The 27,336-nt window shown below is 43.5% G+C and overlaps 1 protein-coding gene across 3 annotated transcripts in view; it reads right to left on the bottom strand.

The window, feature by feature from the left end:
- The window catches only part of ACO1 (aconitase 1), a 35,069-nt gene extending 26,092 nt beyond the window's left edge, over positions 1–8,977 (bottom strand). The window contains exon 1 of one of the 3 annotated variants that reach the window (XM_051643282.1): positions 8,864–8,977. The gene's annotated coding sequence lies outside the window, so the exon portion shown is untranslated. Of the gene's footprint in view, positions 1–4,307; positions 4,326–8,315; positions 8,583–8,863 lie in introns of those variants that run through there. The other 2 variants (XM_051643283.1, XM_051643285.1) reach the window with 2 other exon arrangements.
- Between the last annotated feature and the right edge of the window lie 18,359 nt (positions 8,978–27,336).

Raw genomic sequence — 27,336 nt, 5'->3', positions numbered from 1 at the left:
ATGTTTTAGGTGTCATCTTTGTTAATTAGCACAAACTACTCAGCTATTTATCTTTTAAGCAAACTCCTTAAGCTTCTACAATTGTCCATCACCAAAATAAACTGCTTCCCTTCTCTCCTTGCCAGTAGTGCTCCCAATTAGCTTTATCTTCTGCCTTCCAAGCCGAGAACTTAATTTTATGCGTATACAGTTCTCATGGGAAGTTAGAAGATAGAAAGAAGATGGAAAACACTGGGATATCCCCTGACAGATAAAGCAAGAGATCATCACTGTACTCAGCTAAGTATTCTCATCTAAGTATAAACTGCAGCTGTAACATTTCCCATCCAAGTCAGTGTCTTAGCAAACCACAGCAGCAATTCAAGATGCTATGGGACATTATCTACTTGTTACCATTTCTTTAACCAGACATCTACCCCAAACAGCTGGTTTAGTTCACAATATGAGATACCTTGCACAAAACTGCTTTCATCAGTAAGTTACACAAATGTGCCAGACTCTGGGGTGACCAAGGCCTAAACACACAGTTCTTCTCACTTGTCTGGTCATACTGATAGGAACAATTCTGTTACAGTCTTGTAAGCCATTTAGAAATCCCCACAAAGAGGTGAAGTATCTAGAAAAAACACCATCTTGCAGCATTGCTACAGCAAATTTCACAGAGCCAGAGGAGCCTCGGTCATACCAGCTACTATTTCCAGACAAGGAATTATAAACTGAGTGGCCACAGCACAGCACTTGAGGTAGGGATCCCTCAAAGAGATGCAAGGGAGCAATACTCTGCAGACTGAGTACACCAAAACGCTTTTGAGTAATCACTGCAATAGATACAGATTAACTTGTGATTGCAGCACAGAATATTTATTCATGTTTTGCAGGCACTGAAATCTAAATACATGAGCAGGCTGGCAGACAGGTCAGCTAATATCTAGCTGCCTGGGACTGGTGCAGGGTCACTGCACTGACCATGGCCAATGCCATAAGGCCATGGCAGCAGCTGATTGCACGTTCCAAAGACAGCACTTGATCTTCTGCCCAACAACCCTGAAAATGCTTGCACGGAGGTCACATCTGAAATGGGATTCCACACAGTGGCCTTCAGGAAGACAGAAGTGCAGATTAGGAGGTTCCTAATGGTAACAGCCACCAGCCACCCACATGAACAGGCTCATCCTGGCCTTGGAAAACAGCAGCTGATCCAGCCCAAGCTACTCCCCCTCTCCAATTACCCAGACACATGTTCTTTATTATTTGTGCAATCCTGGATGCAGCCCTAGGATTCCAGGAGTTTCAGCTGACTGAAATATACTAAAATCATTCAACTGGGCAGTTGGGAGGAAAAAAAAAAAAAAAGAAAAGAAAAGAAAATGCACCTCATTACTGGAACCTTCTCAAAGGGTTTGCATGACTTGTGTAGAGTGTACCAGGCAAATAATAGATCCATTTTAGTCCTTCCTCTGCCTACTAGTGCGATCCTGTTAGCACTGATAATTTGGCTCATAACTAATGCTGATCATCTTTAAATCTACATTCCCTCATGATCAGTATGGTTTTCTACTCATCATGTTACATCCATGCAGCTGTTCAGCACCATGTCAACTTGCTCTCTCTCTTACCAGATTATGCCTCAAATTCACTCACAGATTGCACATCAGCACATCACAGAAAGTCTGATTTCTGGCTTTTCTCTCTCCCAGATCCACCTTCCCCCAGAGAAGCAAAAGTGCAGACAGATTCCAACCACATATAACAGGAGGGGCAAATTTATTTAGACAAGGTCATAATTTTCCAAAGATATAGAAAGGAAGCTGGTTTTGGCACATGCAGCATTTGCCCTTCAGAGCAGAGAATGAACCCTTGCCTGTAATGGCTGTTCCATACAGTCTGTATCCCTACATATAACACAAGAGCATTCAGATTTCTGTGGCAACACAAATTTTATACCGTGATACTCTAACAAAGCACTTGCAAAATGTGAGTATGACAACATTCTTCACTGGATCTGTACTCAATGGGTCTGCAAGCTCAGCTTTTACCATGACAGCTGAGATGTTTGCTAGCCACAAAAGATGAGTGCAGAAATGATGTACAGGGTGTGGGCATCTCTGTGGCAACCTGCAGACCACACTGTCTGATGATCATTACACAGAGTACGGACAAGCCCAAAGGGACAGAAGAAAAAGGTGTCTTTACTCTCCTCATTCCTTGTTTTCTCTTCTAAGTTAATCCACTAAATAAAAAATACACTCAAAGCATATTTAAGTCTCAGGCAGATCTCCACAAAAATAATTAAGAGGATGTAACTTAAAATAACTTCTTTTAAAAAAAAAATAATAATGGGAGATGTAAAGATGCACTGTGTATATGGATTTCAAGTCTTAAGTTGATGTAACCTTTCTGAGTATCCAACAGAGAGAACATCCTAGTCACATTTTAACACTTTATATTGGAAAGTGACTGTTCAGTAACTGAGGTATTATTTAAAGCACACCCTTGATTGACTGTGGGTCCAGCACACTACTTCAGATCCTTTTAAAAGCAGCAGTGTGACTTGGAAAAATTTCAAGAAGCTGAAATTTTACTTAGATTAATGGAACTGAGAAAGCCTCCTGATTTATCCTGTAGTTTTACACTGGCAGAAATCATCTCATGTAGACTGTGGAGAGGAAAAAGGTGTGCTGCTTAGCCTCCAGCTATACCCAAGAGAGAATCTGAAGACACCAGACATGTTGTAGACATCACTTTAACACATTATTCTACTCTCTTTAGAATTGCAGGAGAACATGAAGGTGAAAATGAACACAGCTAAACAAACTAAAAGCAACAAGCTCTCTCACACCACTAATACTATTTTTTTAAAACATAATTGCTCTTATCTTCATTTGTTGAACCAGATCAATACCAGCAACAATTCTGCTTCAGGGGTTTTTTAGGGATATGACAGGAGCCTACTCATCTCTGACTATCCAGAATAAAAGAAAACTTTAGCACATGAATAACTTTAATGTTAAAATTCATGCCAACAGCTAATCATGCTCCTGCTGTAGTAGATTACACAAGTGTTGCTAAAAGACTTCTGATTAGTAAAAATAGCATTTATCACAGAAGTGCCCAAGGGCAAACCAAGGACACAGATTTATTTTATTTGACCTGCACGAAAAAAAAAAAAAAAAGCTTCTGCATGAGACAACTTCTATCTAAGCTTCAGGCCATGAAGTAGGAACAGTACAAGCACTATCACTCTATTATTATTACTAATAGTAATAGTAATTAGTAATACTTTCTGGAGAAAAGCCAAGTAGGAATTTCTGTGTTCTATTACTTCTATGCTCTATTACTAATTACTGTCTGTAACTACTAATACAGACACATTATTCTCACTCAAGGAAAGGGAACATGACTCCCACGCTGTCTTTCCTACTCCATGTTTGGTTTCTTAGTTATATTCTTTGAAATTATGGGAGGATGCCTACATTCTTAAGATGAAGAGTTCATTTTAAGCACCTATTCATAAAACTGGACACCTAATAGCTTGATTAAAACTGATTTCAAGTAGTAATAGCCCTTTTTCGTGGAGAAAGGCTAAGTTCTTGGCCACCCCTGGGAAGCACACACTCAGCAAAGGAGCAATTTAATCTCAACACTCTAGCAGATGCAAGAAATGCTAGAAAAAGTTACACTCAGCCAAAGCAAAGACGGTATTTTATCAGCCATCAGGAAAAGGGAGAAGGCTCAGACTTGCTGGTACTTGCAGGAAATCTGTGAAGAGAATTCCAACTGAAACTGGGAAAAGGAGAGGTGAGCTGGCAGGACTGCTCTGGTAAAAGCCCTCACCTGGTGATAAGACAGTGGAGACAGGCAACACCCACGGTCTTCCTCGGGAAATATGGCATTTCCACCCATGCTGGATATAATCTTAACACCTTCCACTGAGATAATCACTCCTTCTCCTGCACCCCCAGCTTATTTCCCTTAGTTTTGTCCATCCAACTAACATTGTGTGTATCTGTACTTAGCTGATAAGTAGGTGACAAGCACCTTTAAATAACGAAAGCAAGTAACTGAAAAATCCAAGGGGAGCTGCAGCAGAGCAGCAAGCTGCTGAGTTGTGAACCCACCAAGACAATAGTTAGCATGTATTTTCTGACATTACTAAGAACTATATAGCTGAACAGCACTTCTCAAATGGAGGGATGTTGCTCAGTTCCCCAACAGAAAATGAGTCTCTACGTAGCTCTTCTCATGGTTTTAGATTCTACCCAGCAATGTGTCTTAATTAAAATTATTGATGACTAGTTCCAGTTTACCTAAGCTAGGAATTGCTTAGCCATGAACAACAAGCTCTTAGCAGGTCCAGCATGCAGGAATCTCTGTCCTCTTGAAACTGCAGCAAAAAAGCAAAGAAGGAAAATATCCATTCTTAAGCACACTGTCAGATGTTTGCATGTTTCATACAGAAAGACATCTCCAATATGAGTCAGGTATCTGCACTAGTAAGTAAGTAAATCCATCCATAATTCAAGTCACTTCAGGAACAAATGTAACACAGACATTTGTGTGGTAGAAAAAAATGTAAATATCCAAAGTGCTAAGAAAAATGTGAGGTTTTTTACCCTGGAGGAAAAAAAACCAACCAAACAAACACGACAACAACAACAAAAATCACACACACAAACTCCACAAAACACTCCCACCATTTGGACACAGTTGCACACCACCACTAGAACAAGCAGAGTCTTGTTTTATAATGTATCTAGCTACAATTACTTCGGGATACACACAGACCTGAGGAGTACAACTGCCGTTGCAACAATCGCAGGTTTCTTGTTTGATTAAGAGAAGCTCTTACTATAATAACACTTAGTCTACCTATGACAGGTCCCTGTAATAACTATGCAAGAATGCATTGCTGAAAAGCAGGCAGTGTCAGGATTTCAGTGCTAACACTTGGGGATTTCACAAAGAATCTCTGCCTTTCTCTGTTACAGTCACACACGGTTACAAGTGGATCTTTAAAGAGAAGTCCACTAACAACGGGATGCCTGAGCAATGAGTCTGCTAGTACAAACTGCACCATTACTGCACACTGGAAGAAAATGTAGTAATACATGTAGGAGATTTTTTTATCAAATGCTTTGCAACCAAAGTTTCAGGGACCCCATCACAACTTCAACAAAGCTCAGAAACAACTCTGTCCTGGAACAGAAGCAGGACTTGGGAATGCTGGCTTTACTGCTTTCTCCTAATGCTTAAACCTTTGACAGCAATGCTTAAAATATCTATTTATTCAGAGCCATAGTGTGCTACACTTCCAGTGCACTGCAGAGGTTACAAAGTACATATTCCTATAACCTGTATTTTTCACAGGGTCTCGTAAGCATTCTGACCATTTCACCTTGTCAGCAGTGTTGCGTTGCACATAAAGGAATGGAATGTTTAGTTCAGAGATCAAGCTTGTGAAATCAAACCTTTAGGTCTTAAAGTAACTCCAGCTCCAAGCAAGCTGGAAATTTAGGGCCCAGTTCCAAGATATGGATATTAAACTCCCTCAAACCATCCCTCCAAAAAGCCAAATGCTACCTCCTCCCTCACTTCAACACAGGTAGTTTACTCACTGCTTAAGGGACAATCAAAACGTCTTGCCAGCTTTTGATGACAAGCGCAAGTATCTAGCATCCTCAGACAGCCTCTGGAAGACAATCTAGCCTTACAGTTAACATAATCCAGATCATAATTAAGCAGGCATAAGTGTTAAGGGAATGCTGTGTCAGCAGACTCACCACTGAGTGTCCTAGTTAAAAACCAGAGACTAATTTTCTTTTTGCTGCAGGAAAATGAGCAGTATAAAACCTGAGAATGCAGGGAAGTTTAATTAGAGGCTACAGAACGCTTAAAAATGAAGCCCTGGATTTCCCCCCCCCCCTCGAAAAGAAACTCTGAACTTTAACCTACTTCCCAGCTCTGTATAAACTTGCTGCTCATTTCCCCTACCTTAGCAGTCTTATACTGTTCATTAGCAAATATGCAGCAAGGACTAGTTCTAACAAAGAACTAGCTTTCAGTGTTGGTAAAAAGATCCAGTGTAACACACAGAAACAAGTTCCCACTGATAACACAGCAGCGCTGCAAGAAGTCTGGAATACAGAGAGTGCTGCAAGTGTGTACAAAGGTTTGCTCTGAAACTTGGTTTCAGTTTCAGTGGGCAGGATTAAAAGACATCTCGGTATTGGTCTGTTTCAAAAGACTAATGTGAAGGGGGAAGGAACACTGCAGAGGTGCATGGGAAGGGCAAACAAAATGGGAGTACTGTGAATCAGCCCTCTACTCACGCCATTACTGTTGCACTAGCTCTGCAGAGTGCTGTCTTGCCACCCCTAAAGCTCCTTTTTGCTAAATGCCACTTAAACCATTTAAAAGATATACAAGACATATAGGTGAAATGAGACCTTCCAGGATGAAGAACTGATGAGGTTATTACTACTGTTGTAAAATAAATCTGCACTGTGGGGAAAAAGCCCTAACTTCTCATGCCACTTCAAGGCAAATCCTGAATTTGTGCTCTGGAAATAAAGATAATTTTCTTCCAAAAAAATTGCTGCATGCAATCCCAACAGCTATTGAACTGTCCATGTAGATGAAGCTAGCTTTCACCCCTCCTTGGCTTCAGTCTGTAAGCAGAAGTACTAGTGGGTATCTGATAAGATTTCATCAGTTCCAACTAGCTGATACCAGAGTTTACTGGCCAAGCTCTCAGGGGAAGCAAATTCAGTTTCCACACAACATTCTAAATTCAACTGGCTTTTTCAGAACAGTATTCCATGGGAAAGAAAAACAAACAAACAAACAAACAAACCACCAAAACAAACAAAACCCTAATCATGCTCTTTTACAAGCTTCTGGAGTTCTGACCCTAAAACTGTATAAAGTCCCAACTCCTGCAAGGAAGTGCCAAATATCTAGAGGAAATCTTCTGAACTAACTGCTCCCTAAGGCAGTAATGAAGGCAAGAACCCTGAAAGACTCTTACCTCCTACTCACACAAACAGACCAGGCTGGAAACACTCTCTCTACCTTCTCATTGTTTCAACAGAAGGAAAGGGACCACACCACTCTTCAATTTATACCTCTCCAGGAATCTTAAGTGGATCATTACTCCAGCAAGGGAGAAAATTTCCAGCTATTGTGTGGCGACATCCTACAGTGAGAGTCTATGTCAGAAAACACTACCAAAAGAGATTCACTGCTGTTCTTACTATTTAAATATTAATAATATTTCTTCCATGGTCTCTGCAATTAGTGTTTCAGCTCTTCCACCATTACTATAAAAACTTCACTGAATACTGTCTAAGTGGGAGTGTATTATTCTCTAGCTGAAGGGAGCAAGAGAGAAAGGAAGGTGCCAAGTTACAAATGCAATATGACCTCAAATTCAGTTTGAAAGTCCCAAAGCCTTCGGTTCAGCAGCAGTCTGCATGACACATTCTGCAGAGCACTGCTAAGTCACCAGACTCCTTCATATGCTGAAAGCCTCTCCAGGAATCTTCTCTCCCTTACCAAGTCCAGGATCAGTAAAGAGCTGAGAACCTTCTGAATGACTCCTCATACACACCACGGATCCTGGAAGGCACAGGAGTCAGCTGCACTACGCACTTTAAATTCCTCTCACTTTCTTTGAAGAAGTAACAATCCCCAGAAGTTTATTAGAACATTCTGATGGAGCACAATTGCTTTTAATGAAAGCAATACAAAATAAACATTCCACTGTTAATATTTCTCTAGGGTGGTCTTCCTTTCCTCCGGTATTGTGGATTGATAATGAGCCAGTCTGAACAATAGAAACAATATGGAATGTTCAGATATATTAATTCAATTCTGATTGTTTGGAGCGAGAATCCTCTGCTTCAGATCAACTTTCCTGCTGATGCCAAGGAATGCTGAAGCCCAGACCGCCCCATCTTTTTCCCCTCTCTCACACCTACGCTAGCTTTAGAGATGAAAACCAAATACCAAAGTGCAACCTCCAGTTAAAAAATAAGCGGGAACAGTGTTGATGTTATGAAACACAGCAATGTGCTGAGCGGGCACACAAGGGACTAATCCGAACACACGTCTAACCCAGATTCTGACACCACACGTCTCCACAGCTGCAGCTCTCAGGAGGGCTGGACCACAGGGCAAGTACCTGCACCTCGGCTACAGCCGCCGCCGGGGCTGCTGCTGCGGAGCGCGCCGGCTGCCTCTGCCACCACCACCGCAGAGACCCCCTCGCCACCCAGGGCAAAAAAACACAAGACTATTACACCCTGTCACTTTACCTTAACGCAAGCTTCACCTTCTGACGCCTGCCTTCCATCCCCCCTCTGCCTTACCCACTCGTGCTGCCGTTTCGGGGGGGTTTTGGCCACGCAGCCGGGTTGGGTGCCCGCCGCGCACCCTGCGCACCCTCCGCTGCTATCCAGCTGCCGCTGAAGCACGAGGAGAGCGGGCCAGAGCCCAGCCGGCAGGACAAGCCGTGCCCAGCTGCGGACAGGGCTGTGCAGTTCCTCCAGCCCCGCTCTCCTCTCCCCCGGCCCCGCCGAAGCTGCACCCCGGCTCCCGAGCGGCCCCGACGCCTGCGGGCTCAGCGCTCTGTCCGGAGCCGCCCGCGGGGCTCCCGAGAGCCGCCTCCCCCGCCGCCCGCAGCCGCCCCTTCCAGCTCCCACCCCGCCGCCCGGCAGGCGGCCGGATTCCCCCTCCCGCCGGGCCGGCCCGGCCTGGCCGCCCATGTCGGCTCCGCCCGGGCCCCTCGCCCCCCGCCCCCCCGGCGCAGGGAGCGGCCGCGCGGCGCCCGAGGCCGGGCCCGGGGCCCGGGGCCCGCACTCACCGCGGCGCGGGCGGCAGGAGCGGCGGCTGCGGCCGTCAGGGCGGCCGGGCGCAGGGGGAGGGCCGGGCGGCTCCGCCCCGCTCCGCCCCGCAGCCCCGGGGCGGCCCCGCGGCGGGAAGCGGGCGAGGGCGGGACGGGGGGGCGAAGCGAGCGCCGTGGTTGTGAACGGGTCGAGATCGATGCCGTGACGCCAACGCTGGGGAGCGTTGTCAGGGTACAGGGCGTCCCGGGGGACCTGAGGAACGTCACTCCCGCGGCCCGGGGCGATGGGGTGTGCGGTGCCCACAGGAGGAGAGTGCGCGGCTGGGCCTTAACGCGGCGCATGAACGCGCTTCTAATCCTGGGAGGGTCGTGAGACAGGAGGAGGGGAGCTAGAGACACGCAGGGCGCTGTGTGGGAGAACATGCGTGTGTGTCACAAGGCTGGAGAAGATCCTGGAGGCCCAGAGAGTGGCCAGGAGATTTGCCAGCCTCTTGGGAGCCGGGACTGGCGGAAGGAAGGGCAGTGACACTTTGTTTGCTCCCTGGAGAAAGCGCAGACTGAGAGCCGTCGGGGCCGCTGGCTGGCTGTGCTGCCGGGCAGGAGGTGTCAGAGGAGCAAGCGGATTCGCAGAGTGGAGGTGGCAGTCCTCTGCTCAGAGAAAGGGACCCAGGGACATGCCCAGGATGGCTCTCCAGGTTGTTGGTGGTTTGGATGGCTGCACACCAGCTTGTGCCCGCAGATCCTCCTGCCTGCACACTGTCCAGCTGGAACTGGCTGACCACGTAAATCAGTGATAAGATCTCAGGGTTTAGCAAACAAGAGATGTTGGATAGGGTTTTTTTGTAACTAAACACTGAAATCCTGGCTTTGGCATACCTGTTAACTGATTTTACAGGTGCAGAAAAGACTTTTTAGGTTAACTTGGACATGAAACCAGACATTCATTTGTAATACTCTTTTCAAACCTTTGGCCAGAGGTTCACAAGACAGAGTTTGTCAGAACAAGGCCCTATTTGTTGTTTGACAGTGGAAGGAGAAGGCCCATGTTTTCTTATGACACCACAGAATAGTAGATGACTGGTGGTATATGGGAAGCCAGAGCATTCCTAAAATCTCCAATTACTTTTCTTGGAGCTTTAGATGTTTCACTAATTGATACAATTGCTTCTTATTGTGTATATTTAATCAATACTCATAAGACCATTTCAGTATGTTCCTCTTGGAGACATAAAGTCTTTGGTTCGTTTCCTTTAAAAAAAATAATGTGCTTTTTTTGTTGTTTCTAGCTGCATATACTTCCAAGGCCTACATGCGTCACTAAGGTTTGAATCATGAGCAAACTCCTTCATACCTAGATGCCAAAGTGATTGCTGCAAAATCTGACTGACCTAAAATCTCTTGGGCAAAGAGCAAAGACTGGTGAAATAGCAGGTCAGCAACAGGAATGGAAATCCACCTGTAAGCTCTGACTTCTCCCGGTAAAGGCCAGTGTTTTCTGTTCTACATGGAGGCCCTGGGGCTGGGGTGTGGGGTGGAGGATTCTTACCGCAGACAGAGGCAGCACTCGCAGCATTGGCTGGTCTGTGTGTGCAGACACAGAGGGCATGGTGGGATGTGTTCACTCCAGGGTTTGTGGTGATGCTGTCTGAAGGCTATTGCAGGCTGGTGCTTGTAGCACAAGTCTCTGAGGCTGACATTCTTCTCAACGGGGCTGAGTTTACAATAATTTGGTTTATTTCATACATGATTGAATGTTTGTGGGTTTGTCTGTCTCCCAGTACCTTTAGGAGGTGAGTACTGCATTTGATCCATTGTTTGTAAGAAGATGTTTTCTGACTTGTATTCTTGGCTTTAACATCGGATTGTGAGGACATCCAACAGTGTTCTTGGGCAATCATGAATTGTGCTGATTTTGGGTTAAAGGAAGTTACTTTCAGTTCTTGCAACAGAGATGAACAAAGTAGGAGTAACAATGCCATCTGAGTTGCAGTAATGAGCATCTCAGTTCTTGTGACTTCCCCTTTTTTAGGGTTTTTTATTAAATTATTTCACAGCAGATGAGGAACTGTGTGTCAGTCCTTTTTCCTATCTGTCTTACTGGGGAAATCCATGTTAACTTTGGCCTAACCTTAGATTACTTCTACAGTGTTCTTTCAGGCTATTCACCAAGCAGTATCCTAGAAGTTCAAGGGGTGTATCATGTCTGTTCAGTCCTTTGCTGTATTCACTGTCATGCCTCTGAACATACTTCGTTTTGATCTTACCATGAAGTTACAACTACTTGGGATTCCCAAGGTGCAGCTTCCAGCTCATTACAGCTGTTAGTAGACTTCCCTGTCATGGTCATCCTCCAGGAAGTCTCAGCTGACAACTGAGGTTGCAGCAATCCTGTGATTTCTGCAATCAGTCTCACATTGGGCTAGGACTGGGTTGAGTGGGAGACAATAAAACTAGAGCTGTCAGCTGACAGGACCAACGCATCTTTGCCCTTTGAAGTAGTCATCCCAAAGAAGTGTACCTCAATAGCACCATCTGCACATGTCCTCCTGCTTTTCCTATCTAGGTGCAGCACAATGAAACTGCCTGGTGATATTTACTTTGAAGAGCTGTGTCCCCACAAGCAACACTTTATGGTGCATCGTATAACATACTGTGTTCTGCAGATTCAGCACTCAGCAAAAATATTGCAATCCAGGAAGCCATCTGCAGATGACTTTGGGCACTGGTGAGATGGTGACTTGCAGGTTGTGGCCTACAGCTTGTCCTGAGTACAGGAAAATAGATTTATTTGACAGCTGACAAAGGAGTTCATGCGCAGATTTCATCATCAGTCACATATACCCAGCTGCTTTAAGCTGTTGGAATTGTCACTCTGAAATACTAGTACAAGCTAATAGCAGAGATTCTAGTGTCTCACAGCAGACAGATTAGAAATACCAAGGTGGGTTTTGATTATTTAAATGAGCGAGGGCCGGCTGCTTCTCTCTCTTTAATTAGATGATTGTGCATACTCTAAAGGAAGTTCTGTGGTCAGCATAGTTGAACAAATAGTTGTAATTTGCTTCTGGTCTTAGCACTAATTTACTTAAATACCTTTATTTAAATGAGTCTTCAGTTCATAGAATTGCAGTAATGTTCATTGAACTTCATAGTATAACTTCAGTATCAAACCAAAGATTTAAGTTCTGCCATCAACTGGTGAGATGGGGTTTAGTGGGGGCGTAATGTAATTCACTACCAATAAGAGGGCAGAAGTCTTTGCTGGCCACCAGCAGCAGTGTGTTTCTTTGCACAGCTGGAATGGTGTAGAGGACTTTACTCTGGACTGGATTCATGGACATGCTCACCCTAGAAGAACCCATATTCAAAATATTGTTTAAACTGTTAGGGTGTATGCAACATACAGCCCCCTTGCACAGTTAGGCTGGATCCATGCTCTTCATAGTTGGTATCGCAGCTGCACTAACACCCCCTGCTGAACTCAGGGCTCTGACAGAAGATTTTACTTAACTGATAGGGCTGAAAGGGGATCAAGGGAGGAGTAAACTAATGCAGAAAAGTGGTAGGAGAAACAAACTCTGGAGCCCAGTCTGGGGGCCTGTTTTCACTTTGCAGCTTTACCAGCCTGAAGAACTTGCACACAGTCACTAACCTTTATCCAAGAGGCATCCATTTCCTACTACCAGATTATTTTTCTTAGTTCGCAATTCAGGAGTTGCTTCACTGAAATAGCAGGGAGATTTCTTAAAATAATAATAATAATAAACCATAACAATGCCTTTGCTTTCATTTCTCGCTTCAACGTGGGAACAACTTCATGTTCAAAGTTCTGGACTTGATAATATGTATACAGATGAGCAAATTCTCAGTTAGGACTAACTGGTATTTAAGAACAGCTTACAAGAGCTGCATAATTGTGCAGATTTAGCCAAAGTGATGTGCTGTTCTCACAAGTGAATAAATACATACAAACTTCAAAAATCTTGTGCCTTTTCCTCTGAGAAACAGTCAGTGGCTTGCAGGCATCAGATACTCCCAAAGTCAGGGAGAAGGGACAGTCTTTGTAGCCTTCCTTTAGCAATGCAGCTGAAATCACAGTGCAGCCTCCAGTTTCAAACACTGCATTAACTCAGGTTGTTGGAGGCCTGAGTCTTTCTGCCCTTCTACATTCCATGAAGCATTTTACGAGTTAAGATATGGAGCAAATTGTCATCATTACACTTACTTGAGTGTAGCTGAAATAATATTTACAAGCAGAGGTGGTGGCCACACCTCAAATTTCAGAATGAATTCTGCTTTATAGAGAAGCATTAATATAAAATCCGAATTTGTTGGATGCATTTAGTATCATTGCTGCAGTGTTCTGAAGCAGCTGGGATGGAGGTTTTAAAGCTGTCACAGTATTGTGTAGAACACTAGGGTGATTTCAGAACAGTTGCAATAATTTGCAGTAAAGTTAAGATAATTTTGAAGTCAATTTCAATAATATTGTTTAGACAAATAAACATCATGTAATCGTCCTCCAAAGGAGGAGTGTGAGAACAAGTCACAAGGAATGTCTTGAAGATAAAAGCAAGTTAGAGAAAGAGGAAACTGGGCTAAAAAGAAAATGTGTTGAAATTAAAGACAGGCACTATTGGATTTTACCAATAGTGGGAAACCATTCATTAGTAAATTCTACTATTATACTAGTATCAGAAAAATATGGATTAACTTGTGGATTGATTCTGCGAGGATTACTGTCTAGCTATAAATTATTGCAAAGGCTCAGAGTAACGCATTCAGCAAATATTCAGCAATTTTTTTTGTGCTGGCTTAAAACTCGAAGCCTGGAGCTCGACTTGGTCAGACCCGCCGTGTGGCGGCTGCTCAGGCTTTAGTGGAGCTGTTCTGACGTAAAACAGCTAAGGCAGATGGTCGCTTTTCCCTGTTACCGGGGGCTCAAACAGCGCTTTAGCGCTGCAACCGCGGGCTTCATGTGCAGAACGATGCGCAGCACTCGCTTTAAGCCTCTGGGAGGAGCTCTAAATCAGCAGAGAAAGAGCCTTCGTTCCCACCGCTTCCACACAGTCAGTCGTCAAACAGCACCAGACTTCGCTAAGACAGGGCAGCGTTCTTCATCCTGTATCCCTGCTGCTCATTTCTGAAGCGAAAAAGCATATGGACATCTCTGACTATCTTAGCGAAGGCTCTGCATTAAAATATGTCCTCTGGAGTCTCTGTGGATAATAATTGTGTAAACATAAAATCGTAGCATCATTTGGGTTGGAAAAGACTTTTAAGGCCATCAGGTCCAACAGTTAACCTAGCACTGCCAGGTCTGCTACTAACCCGTGTCCCCGAGCACCACATCTGCAGCACATTGTCCTTAAATGGAGCCTTGTGCTGGTAGCAAATAAAAGCTACTATATTACTAGTGAAAGGTACAACCAAGCTGTCTGTCTTTCTCTCCTGTTATTATCCCTTTCCATAATACTGTTAGAAGAACTTCTATGAAAATGGGAACTTTCTTCAGTTAGTTTGAAATTAACTATTTGACACCTGTACCAAAAGGAAACACATAATCCAATCTGTAAAGAACAGCTGGCACATTCTAGAAAGCAATAGAGAATACAAACATCACTCAGAAGTCAAGAACCTTCCCCCAGGTTTCTTCCAAGGCTTCCTGACCAGACCAGATCACTCATAATACAGCACAGCAAGGATGGATGTTTCTCTGACATGTTTTCCAGCCTCTAAGAGCAGAGAATGATGCAGCATGAAGGACATACCCTGACTCCTAGCACAGAGCTAGATCACATCTCTCACCAGGCACTGCAACACTATCTCTGTTTAAAAACTTGCGGGTTTTGCTCCTTTTCAAGTAGTCCAAATCTTCCTGTACAACTAAACCTTCATTAAGATCTACCTCAATGATTGCACCAATCAACAGGACACCCACTGAACATAACACCTGAGGACAGCACAGTGAAGAAGACAGAGGCTGGCGTTTCTTTTTATCCTGTTTCTTAGCACAACATTTAGATGCTACAAGAGTGGATAATCCTCTACTACTGCTCTGTGAGCAAATAGTACCTCCATTGTCAATGTCTCTTCCAGTGAACAAACTGCCTCATTCACAACAGACCTTAATCAAAAGTCGTTGTGGTGCCAAGAGCAATCTATCCAATGAGACCTACTATGAAATGTTAATTTGAATGCAACCAGGCTCTCAGTGCTTCCTATCCATCAGTGAAATCCCATTCACCTTGTGGTTTTTTTTAATGCTGTATCTCAAGTGACCACAGTCACTGAAAATATGTTTATTAATCACTGATGAGGTATTTTGGTCATAGTGCCTACACAAGCAGCTCCTGTGTAGCCAGATTTAATTCTGTGGTGCTTTCAACATGTACCAAGGCTAAGCCTCTTTTTACATGTCCACTCCCTAAAAAGGTATGATGCAGCCCTTGTTGTCATTTTGCCTTCTAAAAGGTTTTGTAAATGTGTTATTTGGAAGATAATGGCTCAAAAAGGCTATTCCACAGTAGAATTCCACCTGGATGATCTTGTTCCACACACTGGCAGTACTTAGTTTAGTCCATTTGCTAAGAAAATTTACCCAGGTTACAGAGCCCTAGTTCTGGTGTAAACATACCCATGAAAGTTAATGGAGGCACCTCAGTGGTTATTTCACATTCTCTTTCCTGTGGCTATACCTCCAGGCATATGGCAAGCTGTCCTAAAATCCCACCCCAAAGTCAGTCTTCTCAACCTGAACATAATGCTAACACACCAAAGAAAGTGTTGAAAGCTGGTTTTCATTCCATTTGAAACTAATTTAGTATGAAATTAGCAAAACTCAGTAACAATTTGATGTGTCTGTGATCTTTGAAGCTAGTGTTAATGATTAATTGTGACAATGCATTGAAGTATTTGTTAGTAAATGGAACCTCTAAAGCTTTCAGAAGAAAAAAAGGATAGTTATTGTACTTGTTTAGTGAAGAAGAACGGAGTGTAGCACAAGTGGTTTGAATTGTAATAATTAAAAAAAAAAAAAAAGAAGTTAGAAAAAGGTTAGAAAAAAACCAAGAGGACTTAATTTTCAAGAGAAAAATTTACTGTTGTGTGTAGGTTAAGCCTCTAGATACCCTTTATTTAGTAATATAAAGTAACTAAGTAATATTTAGTAACTAAGCCTTCAGAACCACCTAACAGTTACTGACATTAGTAGGGCCTGACTCCATACAGATCCCACACACCTGTGTGGAGAACCAAGTTTTGTTGCAGTCAAGTCCAACTTACAGAAATATACAAGCAGAACTGCTTCTCTCAATCAACTAATCAGTGCTTATGGAAGGGGAAGAGGCTGATGTGAAGCCCAGGATTCCACCCAGCCAGAAGTATTGCCAGGAGCAGCATCTTGGACCAATGCAGTTGTTCATAGGGGAATTCCTGGGCTGAAGGGCAAGGGTTCTGCTTTGGTGGTCTCTGACGGAAAGCCGGGCAGGACTCTGGTGCTTAAACTTTCATGGTGCCAGTGGTCTTGTGGTGGGAAACTGCAGTGTTGGTGGCTTTTCTGTCTCCTGACCAACCTTGCTCCAAATGAGCCTGCAGATGGGTCCCAGGGTTGGGGCTGTGCAGAGGAGCTCTCAGCCTCTGTCCCAGGGTCTGCTTTCAGGGCTGTCATGGCTCTGGAAGTGCTGGGGTGCTGGAGGTGCTGGGGCCTGTCCCCATGCTGTGATGTGCAGGTGCAGGATCCCTGTTAACTTTGCTGTGGGCCACATTTTTTCCTCCTGCCCCAGGGATCTTAAGGACATCTCACTCTGCAGGTATTAAGTGCCACCTCTGCAGTACCTTCACTGCTTCACCTGCTGGGATGTCACACTCTTGCCCAAGCCATCAGCTGCCATGCACACCTTGAAAGTTTCCGTTGTACATCCATGGCTGCATGCTGGTCCTGTCCAGTTATGCCACAGAGCACACAAGCAGGTGTTTAATTATTTTATTTGCAGCAGGGATGGGAAAATTCATGCTTTTGTCTGCACAACGAGGTGGCAGAACAGGTTGGCAGCCCTGCTTGGGCAAAGCAGGTTACTGTTGCAACACTGAAGCGGGATCTAACTTTGAGATCAGCACACCAGGTAGCAGCAGGAGAGCATCCTCCCAAGGAGTTGCTTGTGCAGAGTAAGGAGCTGGAGCCCTGTACTGCCCTAAGGAGTGCATCCACTCTGAGTGAAGAGCACTGTGGTTCAGACATCACCAACAAGCAGGTCTGACTGAAATCAGCCCTGCGCTGCAAACAGTGAGAATTGTGCAAGGACGTGATCTTCTCAGGAACCAAGGACTCTTGGCTGCATCTTATCAGGAGCAAACAGTACCAGCCTGAACTTGTACGCGAACTAGACAAAACTAAAACTGCAATGGCTACACTCCTACACATACACCAAAGGGGGGTTTACTCAGTCCATCTCTCTATGCTACAGCTACTTGTAGCCTCCCTGAGTTCACTGAGTTCTCCCAGGGCAGAGGGCTGCACAGCTGGGATCTCCCCTTGAGCAGTGATGCCTCTCAAGGTTACCCTTGGCCAAGGCCTCTGGTGTGACATCTGGTACCTATAATGAGGTGAGCAACATTGTATGTTAGGCCTAAAAGTACATTGTATGTTAACTACGTTTATATATCCAGCTATAGTTGAATGATTAAAAGTGAAGTAAATATGAGTATTTGACCACCAGAAAATCACTGTTTAAATCTTCATTTCAATCATCATTTAAATAATTGTCAATCATCGAAGCACTGTTCAATTACCATTCAATTATTGTTTAATCACAATTTGATTACTATTGATTTATCACTCGATCATCAATTAATCCTTAATTTAATCATAATTTAATCATTAATAAAACCCTTTTTGTTAACCCCATATAAGTGATTCCTTAACTCAGAGCAAATTCCTGATGTTCTTTTTCAGGAAGTTATTTGTGCTAAAATGTAAGAGCTGGAAATATAGTGACCTTCCAGTACGTGAAGGGGGCCTACAGGAAAGCTGGGAAGGGACTGTTTACAAGGCTGTGTAGTGACAGGACAAGGGGCAATGGTCTTAAACTAGAGCACAGTATATTTAGATTAGACGTTAGGAAGAAGTTCTTTACTATGAGGGTGGTGAAGCACTGGAACAGATTACCCAGAGAGGTGGTAGAGGCCCTATCCCTGGGAAGATTCAAGGTCAGGCTTGAGGAGGCTCTGAGCAACCTGACCTAGTCAAAAAGGTCCCTGCACACTGCAGGGGGTGCCTGGACTAGATGATCTTTAGAGGTCATCTAGTGAAATGGCTCCTCATTTACAAGTCTCAGGTTTGCTTGTAGCATGAGACAACCTCCAGAGATGACAAGAAGTGCAAATGCTAAAATATGGTATGAGCTCTGCAGTCACGTCTGCCTGTGGTAAGAGTCTCTACCTTTTTGTTCAACGCTTACTAGTGCTGACTATAATTGCTGGCGGCGAGGGAAGCAAGCAGTCTGGAATCAATGTGATTGATAAAGCAAGCTTCCATTTATTGAATACACAGTGTTACTTTTATACCCTTTTCCAAAACTACTTGTAGTGATTTCATTGGATAGTCATTATATCATTGGATAGCTCTGTTTACATGCTCCACCTTCTATATGGTAACACATACAGAGTTCTCAGGGTTCTTCCTTATTCTCTAGTATTCTACTTCTCTATCTTGTCCTTGTGTTAGTTTCCTTGTTACATTCTTATATACAAGACCCAATGCCTACCTTTGTTAAGCTAACAAAGAGACTGCTTATACTTGTGTTAGGCTAACAAAGAGATTGCTTGTACAGTTGCTACTTGTGTTAAACTCTCCAGGAGATTGCAAGGACCCATGGCCTTGCTCCTCAAGCCATTCTTCAACAATTCCCCCTTTTTGTACAAGCAATATCTTATCAATCTTGTTACATTTTTCATAATACAATGGTAAGCTATCTTGATTACAATCACAATAACCAATAGCATAGCGACCCAAAACAATCCCTCTTTAATGATTGATATCAGCCAAGGAGAAATTCCTCCAAATATGGATGTCAGCCAGGAGTCAAATGGATTGTTGTTAACTGTGATTTGCTGAGTGTGTCCCCTTAACCATTGGAGCTGTTTATGAATGGAGGCACTATGATCTGATAGATTGAAGCAACACATCCCTTCAAACTCTGCACATCCATGTCCTTGGGCCAAGAGTAAAAAATCAATGGCCGCTCTATTTTGTAGGACAGCATGCCGTAGGTTGTTCATGTCTTGGGCCATGGCACTTAAGATAGCCGAAGTTACATTAGCTTGTTTAACTGCCCAACATGCCAATTTTCGAAGGGACGCCAATGCATGTGCAGTACCTATAGTAGGTACATTGAGGCAAACTCATCCCATGGTTGACCATAGTGCTGTTACCTATTGTCATGGACCCCAATAAGTCTACCTCCTGAGGATCCCAAGGTAGGCTAACATTTAACCCATTTATTAATTTAGCACTACAGCCACTAACTGTTGTTTCATTCTCACAGCTCCCTCTACTGTATTCCTTAAACTGACTCCGGTCCTAAGAGGGCACCCCTATTAAGCATGTACGAAATGGGTCAGCAGCTGATGCAAGAGATAAACAAAAAGCTGATTGTCCAGTTTGATTCGCCCAGGTAACCCACAGATTCTGTCGAGGACTAATGTCAAGGAGGATGGCTTTTCCTCCATTCGCTACCCAATTTACCAACACTACACAATTTAAAACAGTCCAACCGCTCAGTCCCATGATCTCAGGTCCTTTAGACAGCTTCTCTTCTATGAGTCGTGGTTGGCACCGTGCGAATCAACAGTCACTGTATCTTCTCTTTTTGCTGGACGTGTCCACTTGCTGGGTACCCACAATGGTCCTGTAAGAGTAATAACACACATATAACCTCTACCCAGACACCGAACTTCAGCAGGGCCCTTCCAGATACCTGTAGCAGGATCTCTGTACATCACATACAATGGTTGTCCCCTGCCTTGTCGTTTTTTCTCGAGCCCACTGTGAATATATGCAGGTGAGACCTCCTGATCAGCAAAAATACAAAGATAATTCATGACAAATAACACCTTAAAAAGCTTTTCCTGAACATCTAAAATGTCGCTAAATTTTGCTATACACATTTTCAGAGTTTGATTAGCTCTCTCCGTTATGGCCTGTCCTGTAGGAGAGTGAGGCAGCCCTGTAATATGTTGTACTCCCCATTGTTGGCAAAACTTTCACATTTGTTCACTAGTATATGCCGGGCCATTATCTGTCTTAAGCTGCCTTGTAACTCCCATCACAGCAAAACAGTCAAGTGACGGATGACATGAGAAGTTTTTTCGCCCGTCTGGGCTGAAGCCCACACGAATCTGCTAAAGGTGTCGATGGTAACATGGACATATTTCAGTCGTCCAGACTCAGGAACATGCATGACATCCATCTGCCATACTTCATCCGGGCCTAGACCCCGAGGGTTCACCCCAGCACCAAGACCTGGACCATGATGGCTGCAGGTAGGACATGCCTTCACGATTCCTCTTGCTTCTTCCATTGTGATGTTGAACTGCTTGTGTAGACCTCGAGCATTTTGATGAAACATCGCATGGGCCTCTTGAGCCTTGATAAATTCATTAATGGGCACCGTCACTGACACTAACTGATCCGCCCGTGCATTGCCTTCGCCCAGTCCTTCACTCCACTGATAACTCCTAATATGCAGAACTGCGTATGGCTTCTTCCTTTGGAGTATAGCAGCTTGTAACTGTCTCATGAGATCAAATAGATGAAGGTTCTGGATATCTTTAATCCTAGCACTCTCTATCCGTTGGGCAATTCCAGCCACATATAATGAGTCAGTTATCACGTTCAATGGATCCTGTGACCAATGCTTGAATGCCCAGACCACGGCAGTTAATTCCAGCGTTTGCAGTGTATCACCAGGTTCTGCTTCCAGAATAACGTGACACCACTGGTCTTCCTTAAACCACGTTGCCACTGCTCATCGTGATCGTTTCCCAGCATCCGTAAAGACCGTAATGGCTTTTTTCAGGGGCTGCTCACTTCGCTTTGGTAGTGGAAGCCATTTATGTTGGCTCATCCACTTTAACACTGATGTTTTTAGACAGCTAATGTTAATCTCTTGGGCAACACCTAAGATGCTATGTTGTAATGCTTGTGAGTGTTGCAAATACCATTCCAAGTCTGCTCTTTTTATAGGGAGGTATATTGTTCCTGGTTCTTTCCCCGATATCTGTAATACTCGGGTACGGCTTTTTGTGATCAATTCAGCAAGATCATCCACCTGTTGCTGAATTGTTGTCTTAGGCTGTATACCAGTGAATAACCATTCCAGGACCTTAAGCTCCTTTTCCCCCTTTTTCTTTTTGCACTGTGTCAGTGCACCAACAAAGTGTGATGCTCCTAACAGAATAGTCAAGTCTATATCCAATAGCGGGTCAAGGCGGTCAACTGTACGATCCGCTATAGTTGTAGCAATCTGCTTGATCTTGTTGCGTTGTGCAGCTGTGAGTGTTACTGGTTGTGCAGGATCAGTTCCTTTTAATAATGGCCGTAAAATTTCTAGCTCATCATTGGTAATTCCAATCACAGGATGTAGCCACTGCAAATCTCCCATGAATCTTTGGGCATCATGTAAGGTTTTGATCTCTATCTGAACGGACAGTTTCTGTGGCTGAAGGTGTGATTCTGTAATAATCCATCCCAGGTATTTCCATGGAGCCTCTCGTTGAATCTTGTCAGTAGCTATAATTAATCCCTGCTGTTCAAGCTGTTGAGTCAAGAACGTCTCGTGGTCTCGAGAAAATGGAGGTTCTTGAGCTATCAGGATGTCATCCATATAGTGAAAAATTAAAGCCTCTGGCTAAGCTGCTCAAACAGGTTGTAATGCTGCATCAGCAAATAGCTGGCACAATGTGGGACTGTTCTTCATTCCTTGAGGCAACACTACCCATTCATAGCGGTTGGCTGGGGCCTCCTGGTTTATAGCAAGTACTGTAAAGGCAAAACATTGTGTATCCTCAGGATGAAGTTTGATTGTGAAAAAACAGTCCTTTAAGTCTATAATCAATAAGTTCCAATGTTCAGGCAGCATTGCTGGATTGGGTAGGCCAGGTTGTAAAACCCCCATAGATTGCATCTGTTGATTAACAGCATGTAAATCATGTAATAGACGATATCTGCCAGATTTCTTTTTTATTATAAATATAGGTGTATTCCAGGGACTAGTAGATGGTTTTATATGTCCTTGCTGTAGCTGCTCATTCACTAGCTCATGCATTTGCTGTAAACTTTCCTTCTTCAGCTGCCATTGTTCGATCCAGACAGGTTCACTAGTTAACCACTGTAATGGAATCGGGAAAGTCCTCACAGTGACCGCCATCAAAAAGGCCTATCAGTGGTCAAAACAATCCCAAGCTGATTTAAAACATCCCGACCAATCAAGGCATTCACCTTGTAGGGTAGTGGCACTACTGTTACTGGTGTAAATACAGCTTTTCCATCTATGATGATTTGAATTCTTTTCTGGCTTCGTTGCACTGAAGCAGCTCCTCCTACACCTTCTACACTGTCCATCACACCCTGTAGTGGCCAATGAGAGGGCCAAATTGAGCTAGAAACAATAGTCAAGTCAGCTCCTGTGTCCAAAAGAACCATAAACTGTAATGATTCATTTTCGTGCTTTAACACTGCGCTGACTAAAGGGTGATGATCCATGGTGCATGGTAAGCAAAGTAAGTCCTCCAGCTGAACCAAATCCTCCACAACCTCGCTCTGGAACTTGAGGGGTCTGTGCTGCGTCCGTTAATTGTTGCATAGGAACAAGTTAAGCAATCCTGCTTCGTTTTGGAATAAACATAGGAGGAAAGTGTGTCTGGATAACTATTTCAATTTCTCCATGATAGTCTCGATCGATGATACCAGGAAGTACAAATAGTCCTTTTAATCCACTGGACGAACGTCCTAACAATAGTGCTCCGTGTGTCTGTCCCTTAATCATCACCGGTCCTTCAACTCCAGTAGGAATCTTTTGAGGTTTGTTATTAATGAGAGTCACACCTATTGCGGTTGCCAAGTCCAAGCCGAGGCTTCCGGATGTTGCAGGCTGTAATTTGTCAGTAGTTCGCAGCTGTCGTCGCGAGATGGAGCTGTTGCTACATGAGCTGCTGGTGGTGCCTGGCGCTCCGTCTCCCGTTTCCCGATCCTCTGCGCCAGGCTTCTGTATTGTGGTTGTTCATTTCGCAGTTTTCACACCGAACCTGTTGCACCTGGTATTGGCGTCGCAAATATCCTCTGCGCCCACACCGGAAACATTTTAAGTCTTTATTTTTTGGAGGTCTGCCTGAAGACAGATTTTGCGGAAGAGGTGCAAGGGCTGCTAAGAAGACTTGGTTCTGGACTTCCACTAAATTGTTCCTTAAATCTTTCACTGCTTCTACCAACCTTGCTTGAGGTCCAGCCGGCATCCTACTCGTCCGATCTAACATTTCCTCTACAGAGGCATCCCCGGGCAGCATCACAATAACAGCCCTAGTAGTGGCATTACAGTTCTCCATAATACATTGCAGTAATAATGCTCCCTTCATCCACTCCTGCACATCTGAACGATCAATTGCATCGGTAACCCTGTCCACAAAGCTAGCAAACAGCTCTTCCCTGCCCTGTTTAATAGACATATAGGACGGAGTGGGTGGGGCTGTCTCTTAACCATTGTTATAGCTACGTGGGCTAACCGCATTGATTCCCTTAATACTGCCGGACCTAGTTGTACCTGCATATCTACAGTAGCAAAAGGACCTACACCCATCAAATGTTCCACCGTAACACCATGCAATGGGTCCTGCTGATCGCGGGGGATGTTAACTGCCCTGTCACGAAGTCTATTCCAATGCTCTTGCCACAACATTAATTGCGACTACGTCATAATAATTCTCACAGTTGTCTTAATATCTTCTGGACAAAGAATTCCACTGCCCCAAATATAATTCAACATTTGCCTGGTAGGTTCACTGTGTAACCCGAATTCATTTACCGCAGCACGTAACTGTGACAACAGCTTCCAATCTATAGGATTATACTCTCCTCTTGCCCCTTGATCTGTAACTTCAAAGAACACCGGAAACGCACAAGATTCCTGCATAGCAATTAACAAGTCATGATCACCCTTCTCGATAGCTGTCCGAGAGATCTACTGCTGGTTTATACGCAACGCTCCCGCGGAACGTTTTCTGAACTTCCCTTCCTATCACTTTTCACTACCAGCTCGTTCTTATGATTTTCTGCTGTCTCTCGTTTCAACTCCTCCTCGGCATTCTCTGACAGTCTGCCTTCTCCATTGTGTTCTTCTAACTGCGGAGCCGATGGCGCCCCTCCCCCAGAAGCACTTTCAATCAAAGGCTTCACTAACACCGAACACCCTGTCGGGGGGGTAGGCACATAATCAACCCCTAACTGGAGCTTGCCTGCCTCTTTTTCCGTACCTACTCCTTTCAAGTGACTGGAAGCAACTGCTGCTATTTTTTCCTCTGCCTGATACTGTTTAAGACAATTTATCACTGCCCGCCATGGCTTCATTAACTTTTTCACACCCTTATCATCATCTATTACCGTATTCCATAACAAATCACCATACTCTTGCCACACCTCAACCTGAAACAACGCACCTGGATCCTTAAAACAACCTTGATCTTTCCCAAAAGCTACCGACCCCGCTAACTCCTTTTTAAGGTCAATATCCTTTATTGCCCGCTTTTCTAAAAAGTGTAATAATAAATTAAGGGCTACCTCACTTTCCATTTTCGGCCAGTATATGTATATATGCCTGATCCTAATAATTTAGTGCAGCCTTTTACCTTGTCTTAGAGCGTGCTCTTCATCAAAATTGTCATAAGGAGCCCAATAATCCGGATGGCGAACCTCTGATACCAGGTCAGTTCAAGCGCGGATCAGCCTGTCGATGCCAGCATTCTGCGGCTGATCTTCTGCTCCCCGGTCGCTGCTACCGGTGCTTTTCCGGAACTCCCGTCGACTTCGGTGACAACAAGGAATGGGGTCCCTGTTCGGGCGCCACTTGCCGGCGGCGAGAGAAGCAAGCAGTCCAGAATCAATGTGATTGATAAAGCAAGCTTCCATTTATTGAATACACAGTGTTACTTTTATACCCTTTTCCAAAACTACTTGTAGTGATTTCATTGGATAGTCATGATATCATCGGATAGCTCTGTTTACATGCTCCACCTTCTATATGGTAACACATACAGAGTTCTCAGGGTTCTTCCTTATTCTCTAGTATTCTACTTCTCTATCTTGTCCTTGTGTTAGTTTCCTTGTTACATTCTTATATACAAGACCCAATGCCTACCTTTGTTAAGCTAACAAAGAGACTGCTTATACTTGTGTTAGGCTAACAAAGAGATTGCATGTACAGTTGCTACTTGTGTTAAACTCTCCAGGAGATTGCAAGGACCCATGGCCTTGCTCCTCAAGCCATTCTTCAACATATAATGATTTCATAAAATGTTATTGATGTTATTTCTGTAGGATTTTTCCCCACAGGAGGTGGATGTATTTAAACTGAAGCACAGTCTTCTGATCTAAGTCACTGTACCCATGTGTGAAGTGGTATTTTTTATATAGAAATATCAAAGTATCTTATTATATTACATATAAGATAGAATTTATTTTCCAGAGTTCAAGAGGATAGGCATTATAATTTCCCTCTTTGTTTCTTTGAGCTTGTATAGTCTGATGTCTTCTTTATTATAACCTTTAGATGAAAACATGTAATCTCTCAATCTGGATATAATAAAATATTGAATGACATACCAACTATCTTACTACATAACTTGAAACTGAGACAGAAAGTTTAAGCTACCTTTTCATATGTAGAACTTTTGCTTCTCTTACTCAGGGGCAGTTGCTGGTGCAGTTAACCAATTTATTTATGACTAGTGTGATCAGAATAATAGTTTTAAAGACTTTTTTTTTTTTTCCCCGATGATGTAAGCTGTAGAGTTACTATGAAGCAAGAAGAAGCCTAGTTACATGCTAGCTATTAACAAACATTTGTGTCGTGTAGGTGTGAGAAGCCGCATTCTTCTTTTGCTTTCCATTGCAGGCTGCAGAGTGCACAAATGTGATCTAGTATTTTCCACGTCTCTTCAGTTGTGATGTTTTTGACAAAAAAAAAAAAAAAAAAAAAGTATCCCATTTAAATGAACACAAGGACTTGCTTTTGTTTCAGACATCACCAACTTAAATTTTGTAGAAGTGAAAAAGCTACAAATGTGAAACTTCTCTTGCCCAGGAAGCTGGTACTTCATGAGCCATTTCTACCAGATTATTCCTCAATTTGCAAGTACTGATATGCTTGTTTAAACCAAACCAAACCCTATACTCCTCCTTCCTACTGGCTGCCAACAGTAGGACACATTCAAAGACCTGCCTGCGTTTTGAATTCTTCATTCTTAGAAGCCACGATTCTTTTTAAATTTTCCTTTGCCATCTCCGCATGTACCTCATGTCGTGCCTCCCAATGCTCAGCAATAGTGAGAGAAATTCAGAAAACAGAAGTCAACAAAGTAGAAGATGCAGTTAAGCCTGGAAAGGCTTTTGCTCGCAACTCAGCTGTGAGATGGCATACCATAAAATGGCCTACAGTAGAAAACCTTTTTCTTATACATAAATTAGATTTTCTCTGTTTCAGCTGGTGCCCACTGCCTCTCATCCTTTTACTGAGTACAACTGAGAACAGCGTGGCCCCGTCTGCTTTCCACCCTCTAATCCCATATTTATACACCCTAAAATCCTCCCTGTGCCTGGATCTGACCTGATTGTTTATTGTCAGGCTTTTGTAGCTTGCTTACAAATAAATTAATTCATGAAAAAGTTGAGTAACTGTACTTCATCATACTGACTGTCAGGAAAGCACTGATATGATTTACTGTTTTACTTAGAGGATAAAAATATGATGTTACACTGACAGCACATTAAACTAATTTAATTCTGTACATAAACTGGGGATAACGTTCCAGAATTTGCATTTCTCAGTTGTACCAAAAGCTTCTAGCTGTCACAGGATGTTCTCTTCCTAGATATATGGAGAACAAGAAGGTTACAAAAGGTTCAGAAGAGCCAAGATATAAAACTTGCTTGATTTATAGACTACATCTCTACCTAGCCAGAAAACTTGTGAAAAGGAGGATCTTCCTGTATTGACTGTCCTGGGGTTGTATTAGTTTTGTTTAATCAGGTACTTGCATATCAAGTACCTAATTAATGTGCAAAATGTTTATTTGGGTATGAAGTTAAGTAAATTACCTTTTCAGAGGCATTACATTTTGGCCCTCATTAGTAATCTTGTGCAAGTGTAGAAGATGGATGCTTTCAGAATTTTGCCTGTTTTCATCTGTGTGGCAGATTTATTTTAAAAAAAAGCGTATCTGAG

The sequence above is a fragment of the Apus apus genome, chromosome Z (assembly GCF_020740795.1).
Source record: "Apus apus isolate bApuApu2 chromosome Z, bApuApu2.pri.cur, whole genome shotgun sequence".
NCBI lineage: Eukaryota > Metazoa > Chordata > Aves > Apodiformes > Apodidae > Apus > Apus apus.
Note: the sequence above shows the minus strand (reverse complement) of the source record. Positions and strands in the feature narration are given on the sequence as shown.